Source organism: Rattus norvegicus, chromosome 11 (assembly GCF_021556685.1).
Source record: "Rattus norvegicus strain SHRSP/BbbUtx chromosome 11, alternate assembly SHRSP_T2T, whole genome shotgun sequence".
Taxonomy (NCBI): domain Eukaryota; kingdom Metazoa; phylum Chordata; class Mammalia; order Rodentia; family Muridae; genus Rattus; species Rattus norvegicus.
In genome coordinates this window covers 6,192,479-6,212,921 of record NC_141544.1, presented here as the reverse complement: position 1 = coordinate 6,212,921, position 20,443 = coordinate 6,192,479, and the positions used below count along the sequence as shown (strand labels likewise).

Sequence of the window (20,443 nt, the reverse complement as noted above, 5' to 3'; positions counted from 1 at the left end):
AGCAATTTAGGGAGGAAAAGGTTTCTTCAGCTTACACTTCTACATTGCTGCTCATCACCAAAGGAAGTGGGACAGGAACTCAAACAGGAGAGGATCCTGGAGGCAGGAACTGAAGCAGAGGCTATGGAGTGTCACTGCTTACTGTCTTGCTCCTCATGTCTTGCTTAGCTTGCTTTCTTATAGAACCCAGGACCACCAGCCTAGGAATGGTGCCCCTCACACTGGGCTGGGCCCTCCCCCACCAATCACTAAGAAAATGCCCTACTGCTGGATCTTATGGACGCATGTTCTCAACTGAGGCGCCCTCTTCTCTGATGACTCTAGCTTGTGTCCAGTTGGCATAAAATCAGGGCGGTGGTTAGAATGTGATTGTCCCATGGGAAGTGTGGCACAAGTAGGAGGCGTGGCCTTGTGAGAGTAGGAGTGGCCTTGTTGGAGGAAGCATATCACTGTGGGGGTGATATGCTTCTTCTCCAACACCATGTCTGTCTAGATGCTTCCATGATTCCTGCCTTGATGAAAATAGATTGAACTTCTGAACCTGAAAGCCTGCCCTAATTAAATGTTGTCACTTGGGGTTGGGGATTTAGCTCAGTGGTAGAGTGCTTGCCTAGGAAGCACAAGGCCCTGGGTTCGGTCCCCAGCTCCGAAAAAAAAAAAAAACAAAAACAAAACAAAAAATGTTGTCCCTTATAAGTTGCCTTGGTCATGGTGTCTTTTCGCAGCAATGAAACCGTCAGACAACCAGCCAGTATAAAAACCCCCAAATAGCAGAATTAATCAACGATAGAAAGTATTTTCAAGTCCTGCAGTGAGAATCTTATTCTAGAGAAGAAACAGCAATGAATGAGTCCAAGATAAGGTTGTCTCCAAAGAAACTCTTGGAGTGTAGATGTGGCTCAGGGAGACCCCATGGAGTGCATAGGGGCTTCTCAGGAGGAGAGAGCTACATGGTCAGGAACCGCAAAGCATTTTATTTTATTTTATTTTATTTTATTTTATTTTATTTTTTGGATCTTTTTTTGGGATCTGGGGACCAAATCCAGGGCCTTGCACTTCCTAGGCAAGGGCTGTACCGCTGAGCTAAATCCCCAACCCCCGCAAACCATTTTAAAGTCACGGCAAACGGCACAGGAAAGAGCTCAGCACCTCTTCATTGGAGGCACCATCAAGAGTTTTCTGAGGATAAGCTTACATGTGAGTAAAAGACGGGAACTTCCGGGGGCTAGATATGGTAACAGGGCCCGCAGGTGTGTAGGAAGCCATCCAGTCGAAGGATATCCAGGCAGGACAAGCCAGTGCAGGAGCTCTTTGTGGTCATCTAGGGGCATTGAGAAGAGACCTCAAAAAATATTACAGGATGCAACAGAGTCTAACGTGCTCAGGGAAGCTAAACACAGGATCCAGGTAACACCTGACAGAAGCTCACAGCCTCCTCATCTTCCCTTGTAAATTACCGTTTACTGATCATACAAAATAATGGGCTTTATGATACTTTCAGGAAACGATAGATATAAACTGAGTTTGATATTCACTACTCTTGAGTTATCCTCGTTAAAATGTCCTCCGGGAAAGCCTCCCCCTCACATCCACCTTCTGTAGTGATGGTTGGCTGTTCTTTAAGGAACCAAGGAGACCAATATGGATGTGGCCCAAGTTCAACTCATTCTAGACCTTTTCTGTTCTTCCTGGTCTCCTGCTTCACTTTTTGAGAACTACATTTGGAATTCCTGCGTCCCTCAGTGTCCTCTACTCCCTCATGTGTTCTTTAGTCTTTCTTCCACATCCCCATCAATTTAATCTTTCTTACCCTCATCCTGGTCTCTTCTCTGCATGTGAAGGTTGGATGTATTTAAAAAGATGACTTTAGGAGCCTGGAGAGATGACTAATGGATTAAGAGCTCATCTGCTTTGAAATAGGAAGTGGATTTGTTCTTTGAGCTCATGTCCAATGGCTCCCACCCACCTTTAATTCCAGCTCCAGGGGACCTGACTATTTTTGTCTCTGTGGTCTCCTGTGTTCATGACCTGCCCCCCCACACATAATTAAAAATAATACATCTACAGATGAGAAACAGGTTTCATTAGGTTTCGTTAGTCAAACAATCCCCGACCTTCTCTGATTCTCAGTCTGCTTGGATCAGTTTATTGGGTTTCCCCTTGAGTTCCAAGACCACCTCCCTGTTCCCTCCCACTCTTTCCCCAACAGTCTGTCTCTCCCTCAAACTTCACCTCAGAGAGTCTGTCTATGTCTGGCGCCTCTCCACTGCTTCCTAAACATCCATCTTTTTTCCCCCGTGCCATCCCTGCTCCTCTAAGCCTCATCTCCAGTTCTTTTCTCTCCCTAAAGACCAGACCAGCTCAGTCCTGTTTGCTTTAGTCTATGTGACATCAGACTTACTGTTCACAGCCTTGACCTTTCCGGCTTCCTCTCCATTTTCCATGCACCACAGCCCGTCTCCTCCACCAAAGTGTGCACATACAACACGTCACATCGCACATTTTAATTTTAGAGCAAAAACAAATTCCACTGGAAAGGATACTGGGGTTGTCAAAGGCCCTTGTTTATCTAAAACACATAAAAAACATTTTCCCCCCAATCCTATAAATTCCCCATCTATGTCCCCCTACTTTGTGAATTTCACCTTAACAGATCTTTTCCACCAGAGTATAAACGTAGATGTGAACGTTGCCATCAAACTTGATAAGTACACGGAAGGCTTGCCTGGAACTTGGTAAATGACTTTGCCGATCTTTTTGGACCCGTTGCCTCTGGTGAACTGCACACATTGACCTGTTAAGATGTTGCTGTCAACGTCTGACTTCACCTCTGCTGGAGGAATCTCTGGAATGATACGGAGGTTACCTTCTGTGTAATCATCCAGGAGCTGGTGAATGTAAAGGGCTGGATCTTTCTCGTATGTGATGTAAAACCAGTCTTTCATGATCGGCACCTGGGCTAGGACCACCCCCCTCCAGTTGTACTTATAGCCATGTTTGCCCTCAAATTTATGCTCCACAGCTCGGCCAACCACGGCTCTTGCGAGATGGGCATCTTTCACGTGAGGAAAGACTTTGTGAGGCACTACTTTGTGAGGCAAGACCTTAAGCTTTAAAATCCTCTCATCGCTGTGAAGTTCCAGTCCGTAGACACAGTCAATTCCGTCATACTTGACCAGATAGAGAGAGGGATTTGTTGGCAGTTGATCTAGAACGATGGCCGTCCATTGGGTGATGGGCTCATCACCTTCCTTCCATCCGTGAGAAATTCTGCAGCCCACAATGTTCCCCAGGGCCTGGGGAGAAGGCCTCCTCCTCCTCCGCTTCTGGTTGGATGGTGTGCTCATCCTCCTCAGAGACATCCTCTTCTTCTTGGCTGTAGACCTAGTGTGGTAGGCCACGGTATCCTGTTCCACTGTCTTGTGGCTATCGTTCTGTGTTCAGGCTTCATACTTGCCCGTGGCCTGGGTTTGAAGAGCTCACCTGCTTAAACCAGACACAATGCTGGTGCCTCTGTCATGTGAGTGCCTGCAAGAACAATGGGGGTGGGGTGGGGAGGGCGCTGGACCAAGACTCTTGTCTAAGAGAACTTTGGAGCAGGTGAGGAAGGGGATGGTAAACAGGTTTGAGCATCTGAATCTAATTCTGTCAAAATCAGAAGTTCATAGGAGGGCTGGGCAATGGTGGAGCACACCTTTAATTCCAGCACTCAAGAGGCAGAGGGAGGCAGACCTCTGTGAGATCAAGGCCAGCCTGGTCTACAGAGTTAGTTCCAGGGTAGCCAAAGCTACGCACAGTAAAACCCTGTCTCAAAAATCAAAATCTAAAGTTCAAAGGGAAATGAACAACTGGTTCTCTACAGCTCAGAATGACATATTCAGACACATTTCTTCAGCCCCAGGCACTTTGCCTCTGCTGAGGAACCTCTCCTTGAATGGCTAGGTCAGTGTGGGATTAAGTATCCCTGTCCCCACTTTAAGAAAGCAGAACAGAGAAAGGATAGCAAAGGAGCCAGAAGGGTGGCCACACCCCTCTTCTACCCTCTAACTATGAACTATGTGGCAACATCCACATTTGTCTGCCCAGAGACACAGGACACCAGTCCACTGGCTTTCTGTACGGTGCATCCTGACCCAGACCCAGGTTTATTCCGCGAAGCTGTTGCATCTTCGACCGCAACAAGAGTCTTTTGTGTAGGCAACAACAGCCATTTAGAAATAATATCTCCTGGGGTTGGGATTTAGCTCAGTGGTAGAGCAGTTGTCTAGCAAGCAGAAGGCCCTGGGTTCGGTCCTCAGCTCCGAAAAAAAAAACAAAACAAAACCAAACCAAACAAAAAACTAAGAAATATTTTCTCCTAAAATGCACAGGCACAGAGAGGAGCATTTTAGTAGGATTATGAATTACATATTGTTATCAAAGGATAATAAACTCTTAGACTGACTAGCCTAGACCGTCCTCCGAGCTCTCAAAAGTGGAAGACATCAGAACATACGGTTACTCGCTGTACCAGGGAGAAGTTTTAGCTTTCTGGGCTACAAGGGTCCCAGTTATCTTCATAAATGTATTTACCGAGAGAAAATGTCCTAGTCGTCCAGATTCTGTCTTCGGAAACCGGTCAGGCACCTAAAGGCTGTTGAGCAATTGTGGGGTTCAGGAGCTGAACTGGCTTCCACAGCCCGCTGCGAAGATAGTGAACCCACCTTCAGCGGAGTCTAGTGCCCCCAAGTGGAAGAGAAGCGCAACCTCCGCCCAGTGCTCTGTGACATCATCCAGGCTCTGCTTACGTCATAGAAGCGCTCTCAGGCCATTTCCTAACCTAGTTACGCTTAGAAACGTCCAGCATCTAGGTTTAACTTCTCATGTGGCCTCCTGGAGACCCAAAATAAAGTCCCTACCCAAATATTCTGATGACTCGAGTCACAGTCTGCCCAAGTAGCTCTGTTCATGCATTTATTTTTCTGAAATGTCTTTGGTTTCTGTGTCACCAACATCCTTGGTGGTAATTTTCCCAGCTCCTATCTTTCCTTTGGTAATCTTTAAGCCATTCTCCGTATCAGAAATTATGCTAGGCTCTCCCTCCGAGGCAGCCCACTGGATAGCACCCCAAAATTAGCTTTATCAAAACCCACAATTAGAGGAGGGTCATTTTTATTCAAACAAACTGGAATTTGACAGGATTAAATACCATGTATTCAAGTCAATGGCAATCATGAATTATGGATTCTTTGCAAAGAGCGAGGAAAAATTACCTCCTGGACCTGCTTCCAAAGTCGGGATAAACTGACGCCAAACTCGATATCAACCAGGCATATTTTAAATGTCTTTAAAATTTACCAGCACTTCTGGTTACAAGGAATTTATTAGATCAAATGCAGCAAAACAGGATGAAATAGATGAGGTAATTTTGTTTTTGAAATATGGGTAGACAGAATACTGGATGCAGGTAAGTGTGGAATTTACTTGTAAATTACAGGGCACATTAATTGTTTGTGTCACATATTTCTTCAGATCTTCAAAAGGATCCTTTTCAGAACCCTCCCCTGTCCCCACTACACTCTGACCCTCCCTTCCCTCTTCCCAATAATTCCATTCCACATGAACATTATAATTTTTTTAAATGTACTTAGAGCTTAACAACTTATGGCAGCTTTTTAAATTCTGTCTACTTTTCTTAGTGCACCGTCTTCTTTTTCTCCCTTGTATCGTATTTTAAGCACATTTTCCTTCACACTTTGAGTTTTACTCTCTCTCTGCTCTTATGACTCCTCTGCCATTATGTGACTTTGGTCCACTATGTGGCTGACCTCAATGTGGGGTTAACTCAAAGGACATGATTTTTCCCCCTTTTCCCCCCTTCATCTACCTTCTCTAGGCACCTGCTGCGATTTACAGCCTTGGGGATATTTTAAGCCTGGAAAGCACACACACACACACACACACACACACACACACTCACAAACGCACATACACACAGAAACACTCATACGTACACAAAAACACAAACACACACACACAAACACACACACATGCGCACACATAAACACACACTAACATACATATATACACACTCAAACACACAAATACAGACAGAGACAGAGACAGAGAGAGACACAGTGAGAGACAGAGAGCCCATGAGAAAACATGTAATATCATCTTTCTAAGAACAATAAACAGAGACAACTTTCAAAAAAAAGGGAAGAACAAGTAGGCAACAAGAAGAACAATCTCATCATAGCCGTCAACTTGAGGAGGAAAGAGTTTGTCTCACTCTATCTTCTAGGTTCCCGTCTGTTACTGAGCGACGTTGGGGCAGGAACTCAGGCAGGACTCTAGAGGCAGGAAAGGAAGCAGAGACAACTTAGAAATGCTGGGTACTGGATTGCTATCCATGACCTACTCAGCTTTCTCTCCTTCTCCTACAACCCAGGGCCACCTTCATAGGGGATGACACTCCCCACGGCAACACTGGGCAACGCATCTATGTCGGTAAGGGCATCCCACTAAGTCCAGAGCAGTGGTCCTTAACCCTTGGATTGAGACCCCTTTGGGAGCTCAAATGGCCCTTGCACAGGAGTCACATATCATATATCCTGTACATCAGATATTTACATCACAATTCATAATTATAGCAAAATTAAAGTTATGAAGTAGCAATGAAATAATTTTACACTTGGTGGAGCTGTATGAAAAGGGTACATTAGGGATTAGGATCCTTCCACATCAACCACCAAAAATAAAATTCCTTACAGATGTGGACAAAGGCCAATCTGATGGAGGCGATTCTTCAGCTGAGGCTCCTTCTTCCCAGGTTGAGTAAAACTGATAATAAAACTAACCACAACCCTGCACATCCATTCTGATTGCCACACTGTGTGCAATAGACAAGCAATTGGAATAACCTTAGCTGTTGATCATTGGATGAATGGCTTAAAAATGTGATGTACATTGATGTGATTCTCATCTATGTGTAAGAGGAAAGTGTTTTGTTCTCAGAAAAACGGATGGAACTGTAAAATACAATATGTTAAGTGAAACAAGCCAGACTCAAACAAACGATTGTGAAATTTAGATTTTAATGAGGGATATTAAGTGAAAGGAGGCATTTAGGAAGAAGAAGGGGAGCAGCAGGGTGTGTGTGTGTGTGTGTGTGTGTGTGTGTGTGTGTGTGTGTGTGTGTGCGTGTGCGTGCATGTGTGTGCAGGTGGAAATGGAGGTGAGTTGTGAGGATGAAGATGGCTAATGTACAGTATAAACCTGTACAAGGAGTCACAGCAAGCCCACTGACTTGTATATTCAAAGCACATTGATATTAGAGAACTGAGTCTAAAACAATGTTTTGATTAAATTGGGGGTTTATAGTTTAGAGATACCATAAAGTTTATTCATATTTTCCTTCCCACAGGTGGCTCTTGCTGTTTCGAGCTTGATACTGGTGACAGGATATGGCAATGAGCTTTGGTGTCTATCCCTCATCAATCACCCGGAATTCACCTCATTAAGTGAGGCTACCGTGGGGAAGGAGGTAGTTAGAGATATTACGGGTACACCACGTGGGAGGAATAATGTCCACCCCCACTATAAATATCCAAATATTCACCCTCATCTCTGGTTTGAATGTGTTCGCACAAAAGTAATTTTCTGAAGATTAATTCCCAGTGGGAAAGTAGTTGTGAAGAATTGATTAGGTCAAGAGGGATGCGACCTACAAATAAAGATGAATTAATGATGCTATTGTGGAAAGAGGTTAAATTATGAAAGGGAGTTTGGCTCCCTCTCTTGTCTTCCTAGCCCATTGGATCCCTTCTGTGGTGACAACATCCCACAAGAACTCTTTCCTCTGCCGATGGTCTCTTCATCTCCGATTTACAGGCTTCTGAATCAGAATCATAGAGAATCTGCGTCATTATAGACTAGCCAATCGGTGCCATTCTGTTTGTCCATACAGGCATGAACATGCCTCAGAATTGTGAGCAGCCGGGTCATATGGGAAAGTGAAGCTGGCAGAGAGGACTAGGTTGTTAGTGCTGACTGAAGACAAGATGGGTTCAGGGTTAGCGTGTGCGCTCTTCGTGAAGGAAACAGCAGAGAGGAAGAGTGTAGATTGGAAAGGTGGAGCTTGGGAGGCATCAGACATGTACTGTTGGCCTTGTGGGGACAAGGAGCCATTAGGTAAGTGAAGAGATCACCAGGGATAGTTTCAGCAACTACTTTTTCTTAGCAGAACCCAGTTTAGAATACTCATCTTCGAGGATGTAAAAGAAAACTGCCTGGAGTCAGTTGGTAAGTCAGTAACCATCAAGAGTGTGTCCACTATTCCAGAGGGACCCAGAAAAAGCCTGATCGTGGAAGATCCTTTGCCTTCCAGAGATGGAGACGTCTCCCCGGCAACACTGGGCAACCCATCTATGTCGGTAAGGGCCTCCCACTAAGTCCAGAGCAGTGGTCCTTAACCCTTGGATTGAGACCCCTTTGGGAGCTCAAATGGCCCTTGCACAGGAGTCACATATCATATATACTGTACATCAGATATTTACATCACAATTCATAATTATAGCAAAATTAAAGTTATGAAGTGGCAATGAAATAATTTTACACTTGGTGGAGCTGTATGAAAAGGTTACATTAGGAAGGTTGAGAACCTCTCTTCCTGACCCCTTCCAAAACAAAAGGATACACATCATCTTGGTGAGGTAATAGAAGAAACAAGAAAAAATCGAATAGGAACTCACTGAATTAAAACAAACACTAAGAGTAGGAATTAAAGGCATGTCTGGGCAAGATGAACAATGAAGTGGAGTTTAGAGCAGGCAGAAGGGGCTGGGGAGACGGCTCACTGCTCAGGAACACTTGTTGCTCTTGCAGAGGATCAGGGTTCAGAGGATCTGATGGACTCTTTGGTCAAAACACACACACACACACATAAACACACACACACACTCACATACACACACATACACACAAACACACACACACTCACATACACACACACAAACACAAACACACACACACCCACTCACATACACACACACATACACAAACAATCACACACAAACACACACACACACTCACATACACACACACATACACACAAACACAAACACACACACACTCACATAAACACACACACCCACTCACATAAACACACATATATACACACACAAACACACACACAAACACACACACACACACACACACACACCATAGAGATAAATTTAAAAAACAAATTAATAAAAGACGGAGCCAGGTAAGCCCTTTAATCCCAGCACTCAGAAGCAAGCTGATCTCTCTGAGTTCAAGGCCTACCTGGTTTATACAGTGAGTTTCAGGCCAGCCCTACCTACATAATGAAACCCAGTGTCAAAATAAAGCAGAAAAGAGTGTTCTATTTATGTCTGATAATGTAGGCAACAGAGAAACTATTTCTACAGAGAAAGAACTTATTGTTGAGAGAATCAGTGGGCTGGAAGGAGACCCCAATTCTCTGTGTCACTAACTCCATCACAGCCTCAGCAGGAAGCAAGAGTGGGTACAGCTAAAAGGAAGCAGGGCGATTATGAGTAAAGCTGTGGACACGCATCATCTCATCAGCAACAGAAGCAGGCGGAAAACCAGCTCGGATGAGATGGCCTCACCAGCCAATGTCTCTGACTGACAGTCCCTAGTAGCACCAGGATGTTCTTTTCCTTCAAGTACCCTGGACTTTTCAGACACTCAGAAACCACAGAACAAAGTGTGGCAAATGCCTAAGAAAGGATGTCCTGTGGGACATATTTCTTTATACAGGTTTCATGTAGCCCAGGCTGGCCTCAAACACACTATGCACCTGAGGATGATGTTGAACTCCTGGTTCTCCTCCTGTTAATGGGACTATGGGCATGTAACACCACATCAGGCTGATGAGGTACTGTAGGTGGAGCCCAGAGGGATGTGAGAACCAAGTGAGCACTCTGTCCACTGAGCTGCATCTCCATCCCCACGGGATGTGTTCTGCTAATACAACAAAACTAAAATAGAAGTCGTCAATAAGAGACAACAGGAGTCTCCCAGTCCAGAAACATTTGGTTACACATTCACAAGTAATACATATGTCAAGAACTATTGAAACTATGTAACAGTAAGAAAAAAAGACTAAGATAGGAAACATAGTATCAAAATGTGTGAGATATAACTATGAAGGTGCTCAGACGAAATTTTATTTACAACACTAATTCTTAGATTATAAACAAAGATCAACAACCTAAATTTTTATCTACAGTAGAAAATAAGAAAATGATTAATTCAATGAAAAAATAATTGTTAAAATGAACCCCAAAACACTAAAAATAAGAAATTAACAAAAAAAGCCAATGAAACACAATTAGTTTCCTTTTTTAAAGCAAAGAATGGTATTTTGTCATCTCAATTAGATCTAGATAGAAAAATATAAGGTCCATTCTGTTTGGCGATTAAAAAAAAAGAAAAAAAGAAATTGCCATGTTTTAGAGTTTATGCAGAACACTGAACCTGGTACCACAGACAAAAATTTAAAAAAAATTATTCATCATGTTTAATGACAGTGTTTATACTCAACTTGTCTCCCCTCTAATCTGTTTAATATCAGACAAGATTTCCAGGGTGGCCATATGGAGATTATGCAGTGTTGAAATGGAAGCACAGCATTGTATTCCCAACACAGACTCTGGTTGAGAACATCATTGTTTTTCTCACGAGGAAACTAGCACAAGATCCAATCCCAGTCTCCCGAGGCGTTGTCCCATCTTAGAGCCATTTCCTCAGACAGCACTTCCCATGTGTCATATTTTTCTTCAAAAATCGAAACAGACTTGTTTGCTGCACTGTTTGGTTTGCCGTGCTGCATGGGAGATCCTGGACCATCAGACATGATGAAACTTCTCGCCCACACCCCGAAACCACAGCACTGGTATCAGTGTACAGAAAATCGGAGAGACAGAAAAGAAAAAGGAAAAAAAAACCTGTTGTTGTTTGGAGAAGAGTCATGTAAGTAGGCCAAGCTGACCTTGGACATTCTATGTAGCCCAGGTTGGCCTTGGAATTACTATGTAGCCCAGGCTGGCCATGGACTTACTCTGTAGCCCAGGCTGGCCTTGGATTTACGATGTAGCCCAGGTTGGCCTTGGACTTACTATGTAGCCCAGGCTGGATTTGAACGTGTGATCTTCGCGAGTATTGAGAATATAGGTATGCACTACCACACTCAGGTTTGTATCTGTTACTATAAGTGACTCTGCTGTGGCCACTCACTTGCCAGCCTCCATCAACATCAACAACAGAATCCACAATCACCCACTAGGATAATCCCATCCTTTAACTCATCTGTTAAGGTCAGACTTTACAGAACAGAGAGTCAGCAGGGTCCTCCTCCTTATTAGAACACATTTGTGTGGAGGGATTTGAGTGATTGTTTGAGTGAGCCAGTCATACCTTAACCTGGTTCTGATATTATGACCAAGACGGAAAAAAAAAAAGACTAAGAAAACAAAAGTAAATGAGATGGGTCCAACACCGGGACTTGAACCTTAGCAGTTGAGTAGATGGCTCATAGGTCTCAGGTAAATGATGGGTAGGCTTTGTGGCCCACATAGAATCCCAGTCCAGGGAGGTAGAGATAGGGCATATCCCCAGGGCAAGATAGCTGTCAAGACTAGTCATATTGGTGAACTCTGGGTTTGACTGAGAAATGCTGCTTCAATGAATAAGGTAGAAGAGAAAATGGATTAGTCCCTACATTATAAACTGCACGTGCATGTATGTACACACACACACACACACACACACACACACACACACACACACAGAGGAACAAAACAAAAAACCTTGTTCTTAAGGCACTGCCTCCACTGTAGTAGCACATAGTAGGAGGTGGGGATTTAAACAAGTGTTCCTTTCCACCCCCACAAAGACCAACATAATTATGAACCCTCAGCCCTGGATCTCTACAATCTGCTGAGGACTCCCAGATGTTTAGTTTAGTCTCCTCGCTCTCTAACATATTCTGGTGTTCTGTTTCAGGAATCCTGAGCTGGGGCTCGGCTGACTTGAGCCTCACTCCCAGTCTTGCATCCAAGACAACTTTCATCTGCCAAGTACTGATCCTTGGGATTCCCTGCCAAGGTACCCTGACTTGCATTTCTCACGAGGCCATGGCATGAAGCCAGAGAAAGTGCGGCTGTCTTACTCTGCAATTTATTAGCTTAGAGTATTGGGAAATTGGCTCGACGTTTAAACCTCACTTCCCGCATGTATAAATGAGCAGGCGAACAATTCCAGTTCATCAGATCTACATTAGGAGTGAGTTAGAAAAACACATCAAAACGATTAGTGCCAATGTGTTTTATGAATGATAAGCAGTATTATTTATATGATTTGTAACATTGGAAATTATGGTACCTGGAACGTAACGGTTTTCATTATCTTTGCACAGATGATGTGAGGAAAGCATCTAGGATGCAGAAATGCTTCCTTTTTTGCTTTATTTCCAAGAAGCATTTCCTTCTGCTCCAATTATTTTTTTAAAACTTACTTTCCACTCCATCTCCCCTTAGGTGATTAGGTTAGAACAGAGTTTGGTGAGAGGGGTTATAAAACGTTGTGTTACAGGATATATCTACAAGATCAACTGTTGAGTTCAAATGGAGGCACCCTCCATGGATAAGCCATGCTCACCCTGAAGATATTGATTTCTCTTCTTTTTTTATTTTCATTGATTTCTTGTGATGGCTAGTCTTGGAGGAAAGAACCTCCCTCGGGGATCCTCCTCCATCAGATTGGCCTTGACTATGTCCAGGTGGCATTTCCTTGACTGTTCACTGATGTTGGAGAGCCTGGTCTACTGTGGGCAGCACCACCCTATGCAGGTGGGTCTGGACTCTGTAAAGGTAGTTGAATGTGAGCTTAGAAGCAAGCCAGTGAGCAGTCTCTGTAGTTCCTGTTTCACAATCCTGTCTTGGTTTTCCTTGACGATGGGCTGGAACAGAAAAGATGAAATAAAGATTTCCTTTCCCAAGCTGGCCTTGGTGAGGGTATTCATCGGAGCAACAGAAAACCAAAATTAAGCAAAAATCACAGTGCCAGATGTGGGATATCTTCTGAAAGTTGCTGACCAGCGAGATCACAAAAGCCCTCACAACTTTACAGGTTTTTGCCATTGATCTTCATAGCTCTCCCGAACTTGATGGTAAGACCTTATTTCTGAGGATACTGAATCCTTTTGGTCACAGGTCACAGAAGTGTCAATCTGAAGTTGAGGTGGATGCCTCCTCTATAATGGCTTGCCTTCCTGGTTCAAGAAAGTGCTATGTAGGCTTCCATGGGCGAAAATCACCAACGACCTTATTCGGGTGTGAACCATTCAAGCTAAACTGTCAGGCAAGATGTGTGTTAGTGGCATCACAGTCATGGGAGTAACCAGTGGCTTTCCAATTGGATACAAGGCATACAAACCAGGTTCTGTAAACTGTTCAAGAACCTATGGTTAGGGTGATATAAGCCCTATGAAAGAACCTAATTATAAATACATTTTCAAACTTCCTTCCAAACGTCCATATATGTATCTATAGATCAGCATTGCACTCAGCTCTCATCAGAGAAGCCTCTGACTACCATGGGCAGAGACGTACAGCTGGACAAAGTGCTGGGAATCAGTGCAGTTGGACTGTTCAGGTGGAAATAGGACAGCTAAGTCTTCTCCTCCACAGCTCAGAGAACATCATGAGAGAGTGGGTGGAAGGAATGTAAGAACCAGAAGATGGGGAAGGGGACAGCAAAAGGACATCTTTTAGATTGGACCTAGTCATTGAACTCTTAAGCAGATGGCGGCTATGGTCACGGGCACAAGACTGGGCCCCTCAACACTTCATTACAGATGGGAAAGGCCATGAAGACCCTCCCCTCCCTTGGCAATCAACTTTTATTGGAGGAGGGGTTCTATCCTGCAGGCTTAGATTTTTCAAGACCTACTTTAGTAAGAGTTCTTAAACCCTTTAACCTTCCTCTAGCCCACCACCCACCAGAGGTAGTGGGAAGGAAAGGACAATAGGGCAAACAAAGGACGATGTGGACCTTCTTAGAAATAGTTCTCTGGGGCGATTTCAATCTTCATCATCAGGATATCAGTTCAGTTGAAATGAATCAGCAGAGGTAGGTCGATCTACTTGCAAAAACCATTCATGAATCACCAAGGAGAGTTCAACCCAGAAGAAATTGCTGAGCTCTTCCAATTGGCCTGGGTTCCAGGAGGCAGCAAGAAGCCACCACAATGTCACCACAAGAAGTTCTCTGGAGCTATTTTCTCTTCAAAGTCATGACAAACAATGGTCAGTGAGGAAGGAAAGGTGAACCAATGCCACAGCATGGTCCATGAAGACCAGCGTCATCAAAGTACATTGAGCATCAGCGAAGAGTGGCAAGGCAAGCCAATGCCGTGGTGTTGCCCACTGTTGTCCAGGGTACCCTTTCTAAATATCACATGCCCTTTTCCCAGGCATCGACCAGAAACACCATGTGTTTGTTCTCAGCAAAGCATCCTTTCCTAAGACAGTTTCCAGACCAACATCCATGACACAGTTGAGTCTCCAAAGAAACCAGAAATTTCTGCTTCACTCCCTTCTTCATTCCTGTACCCATAGATAAGTTGTTCTGTCCAATACCTCTGTACTCATGTAACTAATTAAACTTAGGGAATACACACAGAAAGGAGACATGAAATAGGTGGGGGGAGTTATTCAGAATATCGGTGCCAATTGGAGTGGGAATGGCGTGAGAGAAGGGGTTGACCGAGGGGATGACAGAGGAGGATGAGGGAGGAAGCAAGGGAGAAGTGAAGGATGGGATGGGAGAATGAGGGAGGGGGATGAGGGAGGGGAATTGGGAAGACAAATACAGAAAGGAATGGACTAAAACTAATTATATAAGTATATGAAATTGTTAAACAAAAACATCAAAATCATCAATTTATTAAAAAAAAGTTTAATGTTTCTCTTTATAGAGGGTCATTCATTACAACTTAGGGCTTATTTTGTTGGATCAATTTTGTATTTAAGGTTTTTTAGTTCCTTCGAGCAATTTGTCAGATGTGAAGTTTGAGTTTGAGTCAGTGCTGTCCAGGGTTCTGTGTAACTGAAAAATCAAGTCAATAAACACTTTGTATTAATCGTCAAAATCCCAGTGAGTTCTCTTCAGTACTTTTCCTTTTATCACACTCCACCAACAGCCCTTCTCAAAATGCTGGCTGAATTAAGTACCTGCCACTGAATGGGACACAAGTTCAAACCAGTGGAAGTGGGAAAAAGCAACTAAAAGCAAACAAAGTAACAAACAGCAAAACTTCTTCCCTCTGCATCTGGGATTCCATTTTATGGTTTTGGAGAGTCTACTACACTGAACAAAATGAAAGAGTAGAGTCTGAGGTGGTGTTTCACTTAGTGAAGAAAGGTAGGCATAGCTGCAAATGGGGGGAGGCCGGGGTAGGCTGTCAGGGCGGTTCCTCTCTTGAAGATGTATGTAAACACCAAAGCTGAGAATGAAGAGAACCTCCAAGTGAAAACGGCGATGCCAAAATTCGTGAACACAAGAGCGTTTGTATCACACTGACTGAACATTCACACAAATAAATCATACCACACGTCTAGTATGCGTGTTTACACACATTAAGTGGTGCTGTGTTTGGGGGGTTGTATAAACAATGATTGTGTGTGTCTGGAGAGGTTGGAACCGTTACTGCTCTTGCAGAGGACCTGAGATCAGACCCTGGCACCAACATGGTGGCTCACAAGCATTTAATATTCTTGTTCAGTTCTGTGCCCTGCTCCTGTCTCTTGTCTTGATGAATACACATGAGGTCTTGAGAGGAACCGACTTGAGCCATGTGGCCTCCCATATCTTATTGAAAGCTATACCTGCTTTTCTCCCCTAAGTTTCATGTGATTTCTGTATATGTATGTTTTATACAAATACATAAAAGCAAGGGAAACACCCATATGTGGAATTTAAAACAAGGAAACAAAGAAACAAGGAAAGAAGGAAAGCTGAACACTCTCAAGGTCTGCAATGTGACCATCACACTCCACTTGGTATGCCTTCCCCATCATGATAGATGGTACCAGCTCAAACAATGGGTGAAAGTAAACACTTCCTGTCTCTTTTTTACTGGAATTTTATATATTTAAATTTCATGTTATCCCCTTTCCTGGATCCCCTCTCCCATTCTCTCTCCCCCTGCTTCAGTGATGATGCTTTTCTTCCCACCACTCCCATCTAAACACCGTGGCATACCCCCACACTAGGGAAATGAGCCTTCAGAGGACCAAGGGCTTCTCCTCCTATTGATGCAGACAATGCCATCCTCTGCTATATATGTGGCTGGAGCCGTGGGACCCTCCATGTGTCCTGTCATTATCCCTCCAATCATGGGTTATGGGCTGTCATGCACGTGCTGGTAATTTCACAGCAGGCACTTCTTCCCACAAAACTATCCCCCCAGCTTGCATTTTATCCCGTGTTACTGGCATGCTGGTGATCCTGTATTTTGTTTATTTGGCCCATAGCTAGACGCTCTTTCTTGGACTATAAGTCAGTGATCTACCTTCCTAATGCTGCCCCCTTTAACACAGTTCCTATGTTGTTACGACCCTTGATGACACAATTATTCTTCTTGCTTCTTCATAGTTGTAATTTCGCTTCTGTTATGAATCGTAGTCGGGAATCATTTTGGAGACTGAAGTTTGTCAAAGGGATCATGATCCACACACAGGTTGTGAACCGCAGCTCTAACCGGTTGGTGGCAAGATATATTTGGAGGACAACCTGGAGAAGACAACCACCAGCCCTGGGTCCTAAGGCCATCGTTTCATGGACCTAGCTCACCTCTTCACCTCCTTCAATATGGAGTCATGGGAGGAGCGTTTGTCACTTTGAATAAAACAAACCTTAACAGAGACACAGGATGGATCGTTGTTGCTACCATGATGTAATTTCCTTCCCCCAAACACCACATTTTAAACATCATCGAAAGCCAAGAAAATAGGCATAAAGATCTGTCTGTGTGAGGCACTGCCAACAATTCATTTCGTTCACCTGGGCCTCAACGTTAGAAGACTGCAAGCATTAGAAATTTGAGAAATCCACTTCCTGCTCATGTTTTGCCCATAGGTGTACATACATACATACATACATACATACTACATATATACACATATATTACACACATACATACTATACACATACTAGATACATACGACATATATATTATGCAAGTGGGTTACTCAGTGATCTGCTATCCTTGGTCAGTGGATTACTCATGCCCTCAGGAACCCTCAGAGGAAGTGGAAATGTCCGTTTCTTCTTCTCTGTCAGTTCATTTCAGGGGTCTAGGGCCCTCTTACTGACTGAAGCCTTTATATGATCTTTGAGTTTCTGCAGCATTTCTGTAACACGAGCTCAGGTTTTTTTAATCTCTGGTCTTCATAGGGTTTTGGGCATCTGAACTTGTGCCAAGTCCGTCGCAGAGGTGGAAAGTCGCTCGGGTCTCTGCTGTTCAAGAGCTTCCCCCGTTGGGGTAGGATGTTATAATCCGTTTGGGGGACCCTGAAGGCGGTCTCAGGGGGCGGAGGCTGGGAACCCTTCAAGTGCTTCCCCCATTGGAGTCCGGTGTTATAATCCGCTTGGTGGACACTGAATGGGCTTCCAGGCTGTGGCGGCTGGGAATCCTTCCACTGATTCCCCTGCTGCAGTCCGGGGTTATAATCATCTCGGGGGACTCTGAAGGGGTTCCCAGGCCATGGAGGCTGGGAAATAGCTGGTGCATTGTCAGAGGGTAAAGTCCGGGATGAGGCTCTCTGTCCTCTCTAAACACTACCACGTGAAGGGGCAGTGAAAGTACTCGGCAGTGGTGAGTCATGGTGAGCATCAGTCGAGCTGTATCCTTTGAGTATTTCTCTCTCTCCCGAGAACTGTGGACAAGTCCGGAAGGCAAAGCAGGGAAATCTCGAGTGACCATTGATCTCAGGAAACAACCAAAGCTCGAGAGGGGCTGTCCTCTAGTTTGCACGGGGCAATAGCGAGGTCTGCACGCGGCAGTCCCGAGGTCTGCACGGGGAAGCTGCGAGGTCTGCACGGGACAGTCTTGAGGTCTGCACGGGGCAGTTGCGAGGTCTGCACGGGGCAGTTGCGAGGTCTTAATGGGGCAGTCGCGAGGTCTGCACGGGGCAGTCGTGAGGTCTGCATGGGGCAGTTGTGAGGTCTGCACGGGGCAGTTGCGAGGTCTACACGGGGCAGTCGCGAGGTCTGCACGGGGCAGCCCTGAGGTCTGCACGTCCCAGCCAGGAGATGCCTCACTTGTCAGTTCTGCTTGTAGTAGCGGGCGATCATCCAAGCTTTCTGAATGAGGAGGAACCTGTCGACTGTCTTCCTTTGAGTCCGGAGTGCTACCTGTTTTGTGCACACTGTCAGGGGTCGTGACAAGTGACTCCTGAAGGAGCAACATGAATGGAAAGGGCAAAGGGCGCTTCGGAGACTGTGCTGTCAAGCGCCTCTTACACCAGCTTTGGTGCAGGGACGTGTGTTGGAGCCTCATAACTGAATGGGAAAGGCTGATCCAGACCCTCGCTCCTCAGAGACTGCAGGGACTTGAAAATCACTGGTGGTCTGTGTTAGGGAATGAACATGTGATAGGATGTGAATAGAGCACAGAATGCATGGGATTGATATTAGAATTCCATGTGACTTCCAGGTGTTACTGTGATGCTTCGGCCTTGATGTATCACTCACTAATTTTTTGTCATAAAGCTTTTAATATTCATTCTGTGATGATATTTTTGAAATTTTGAATATGATAAACAATGGAAAGTATTTTCTCTAGTCACATATATTGAAATTCTAAATGTGTCTTGACATCATATGCAGTTGCCTGGACAGAAGTCCTGGGATGCTTTCAATACTGGTAAGTTGATTGAACACAAACAGTTTGTGTTACAAGGTTTGCTTGTAAATAATTCTTTTGGTGACCCCCAATTAGATTGTACAAATGCCTCCTGCCTTTTACATACATATCTACAATCACCTTTGCTTGGAGAAAGGAGTTAAGTGTTATGCCTTCTTTGAATGAAGAAGAAGATCTAAGGCTACACTCCTCAGAGAAAGAAGATATCAGGTACTGTAGGAAGAAATACACATCTAGGCAACAATAAATGTTCCAACCTAACCTGTGCTGTAAAATAATGTATGGAAAATAACACTCTTTTATTATTAGTATTATTCATCATTGTATTTGTTTTCATTTCAAATATTAACCCCTCTCCAGTTCCTGTTAATAAACTCCACGACCGCATACTCCTCCTCTGTGTCTCTAAGGGGGGGGCCTCCCCAAATCTCCCAATAATTCTTTCCTCATCCCTCTAGAATCACTCTTCTCTGAATCTCTCTTCTCTGGGACATCAAGCATCCAAAGGACCAAGTGCTTCCCCTTCCACTGATGTGAGATGGGGCCGTCCTCTGCTACATACGTAGGGTACCAGACCATGTATATTCTATGGTTGGTGGTTAGGTCCATGGGAGCCCTGAGGGGTCTGGGTAATGGACATTGTTGTTAATTACAGTCTCCTTCAGCTCCCTCAGCCCTTCCCCTACATCGTCCATTGGGATCTCTAGGCTCAGTTCAATGCTTGGCTGTGAATATCTGCATCTGTGTCAGTCAGGTGCTGGCAGAGCCTCTCAGAGGACAGACACACCAGACTCCTGTTTGCAAGCACATCTCAGCATCGGCAAGAGTGTCCGGTTTGGTGTCTGCAGATCTCCTGATGGCCTTGCCTTCAGCCTCTGCTCCATATTTACCCTGCATTTCAATAGACACGGATAACTCTGATTTAATAAGAGATGGGTGAGTGTCCCATCCTTACACTGTGGTCATGTCTATCTACTGCAGGTGGTGTCTTAAGGTCAATCTCACTGTTGTTGTGTGTGTTGGCCAATGTCATCACTGTTGGGTCCAGGGAACCTGTCGCATCCCTAGTATCTGGGACATTCTAGAGGTTACACCATCCTCCACTGTTCCTTCTTTCTATACTCATTCTCCTGGTCCTCTGTGCTTCTCTCCTGTCTCTTCCCACATCTGATCCTGCTCTCCTGTATTTCCATTTCACTCCCCTCTCCCACACAGAGTCCTTCCTCCATGTGCCTCCCGTGATAATTTTCTTCCCCCTTCTAATTGGGATTGAAGCTGCCCTCTTTGTCCTTTCTTGTTGAGCTGCAGAGTATATGTGAGTTTATTGTGGATGTTCTGAGCTCTTGGGCTAATTTCCACTTACAATTGAAAGCATTCTATGTGTGTTTATTTGTGTTTGTGTTACTTCACTCAGGATGATATTTTCTAGTTTCATCCATTTGCCTATGGTCTCCTTAAGGTCTCCTGTAATTCTTTAAGGGATTT

General features: G+C 44.4%; 1 pseudogene; it reads right to left on the bottom strand.

The window, feature by feature from the left end:
• Positions 1 to 2,646: 2,646 nt before the first annotated feature.
• Positions 2,647 to 3,362, bottom strand: LOC134480940 (Y-linked testis-specific protein 1-like; annotated as a pseudogene).
• Positions 3,363 to 20,443: the final 17,081 nt, after the last annotated feature.